The sequence below is a fragment of the Mandrillus leucophaeus genome, unplaced genomic scaffold (genome assembly GCF_000951045.1).
Source record: "Mandrillus leucophaeus isolate KB7577 unplaced genomic scaffold, Mleu.le_1.0 Scaffold267, whole genome shotgun sequence".
Classification (NCBI taxonomy): Eukaryota; Metazoa; Chordata; class Mammalia; order Primates; family Cercopithecidae; genus Mandrillus; species Mandrillus leucophaeus.
In genome coordinates, this window is record NW_012102776.1 from 1,858,213 (window position 1) to 1,860,564 (window position 2,352).

The following is a 2,352-nucleotide window of genomic DNA, read 5'->3' on the forward strand; positions in this document are numbered from 1 at the left end:
CTCAGAGAGGACCTTGGCAAGCTTATATCCAGAAGCCAACTGGTTTATTTTCACCAAGAACAGAAAAAGAAAGAGAAAAGGGAAGAGAAGGGAAGAAAAGAAAAAAAAACACAACATTTACTTTGTACTGTAGGTAATTTTGGTTAGAGAGGAAGAAGCAAACAGCCTTCTGATTCGGCAATCATTAGCATTAAAATGAGCTATTAAAGAAGGTTGTGAGGTTGCCTTCAGCAGTCTTTGAGTACAGGGTAGAGCATCATGCTTTTAGAAAAGATTGGGTTCAGTGGGGTTCTGCCTGTCTGCTCAGGCTTGGGGTATGTGCACAGAACTTAGACTAGATTGCTCTGCCAAATTTTATTCATATATATATACACACACAAATATATATAATTTATAAATACTTATTGATATAATTTATATATACACAATAAGTAAAATATCTTCATATTTTCAATAAATATTTATTAAGTATCAATTATTTGTTAGGCACCAGGAATACAGAGATATGAGACACTGTTTTAACACTCTGGGAGCTCAAAACTTACTGCTGCAATAAAATTGAACTTGGAGTAAAATCTTAGATAAAGATCGACTGAATCTTAGTGACAAAAAACATGTCTTTACATTACAAATTGGTAGAATCCTTCTAAAGAGCTATAAATGATTTAGCAATGTATAAAATATTAAAAGGACAATTTTAACCAAAACGGCAAATAAAAATTACACAACATTTGATTCTATATCTGCTAAAGAGAAGTATATAGGAAAAAAAAAAAAAAAAAAGGGAAACCTGGGGTAGAGAAAACAGTAGTGTGAGGGTGTTAGGGCCTTACACCTATAATTCTTATACAATTTCCTTTAATGCTACCATGCATTTTTTCAAAACAGTAAGTGAAAGTGTGAAAGACTGTGTCAATGTACCCTTTATATTTGTATTTGAGTAAACAGAAGACATAGATAACGAACCCACTGGCATATTTAACTCATTCATTTGTTCGGTTGTGAGTCTTCTTTCTATTTACTCAGTCTAGAACTCTTGTATTTATTCTATATGCTGGCACTAGGCTTAGTCCTGGAGGTACAAAAGGCAAATAAAACCTGTCCTTAACCAGAGTCTTAGAATCTCCAGGGAGAGGCTCAGATATAAACTCAAAATATCTTACAGTGTAATTAGTAACAAAAGAAAGGTACTTAAAGGTCCAAATGAGGGCAGAAGAGGGAAAGCCATCTCTGCCTGAGCAGTTGAGAATGAGAGTAAAATGGAAGAAAGTAGGGGCCAGGGTGGACTTTCCATGGGGATGAAGCTTTAGCTGAGGGCTGATTGCCAATGGAGTTAGAACTCACCTGCAAGACGGGTGAGGTGAGAAGGAAGGAGAGTGACAGGTAGTGGGGAGGGGGAAATTCCAAGCAGAGGAGGCAATGAGGAGATGTTAAAGAAGAGGTTAAAGAAAAGCATCTGTTCTTAAGAAACTGAAGATATTTCTACGTACAAGGCAGTTTGGGGGCAGCCAACAGGAGGTGGGCGGAAAAGAAAGGCAGAGACCGGTCTGTTGGAGGACGCCTCTCACCCACAGTTCCAGGTACTGACACAGAAAAACAGAGGCCAGGAGTCATTTGCTGGGTGAACCTTGGTCAAAGGGAAAGCCAGACAGCAATTTCCAGCCCAAGCTGCAGATCCAAAGGGCAGGACTGACATGAGGCTCCAAGGTGCAGAGCTGGAATATGGTTGGCAAAACAGAACAGGCAGTAGATGGGCAGAATGGCATGGAACAAATCCGGAGCAGCCACAGTGCAGCAAAGGCTTGGAGGACTTGTGGGGTTTTATTTAAAGGGCCTGGAGAGGAGTGTGCTAGGTAACGTCACAGGCGTCTTGTGTGCCAGGCTAAGGCATCTAGACATTAATGGTTTGTGATGGGAAACCACTGGAGAGTTTCTTCCCCAGCAATGACATGATGAGGTTTGCATTTACAGAAAGATTGCTCTGAAAAGAGCATGCGGGATGGATCGGAGGAGAGTGAGGATGGAGGCTGCCGGGGGCACCAAGGGGAGGGTAATAGGAGGTCCAGTCAGAGGGCGTACTGTTACGTTTATCTTAGATCATGAACTGTGAGAGACGAGCTGTCAGTATAAATAACATTTTGTTTATTCTTGTAAAATCTCTGGACTGTATTGCAATGATCACCAATGTGAGCTTTTGAGATTGGATAGTAAATGTGTTTACAGCTGCCTGTGTAGAGGGCGGAATGTCAAAAGTCCCATTAGAGCACATTCCACTTGCCCATTTTAGTGAGTCAATTTGCTAAATTATAGACTTATTTCAGCATACAAATCAGCAATTCTGGAAACTGATAG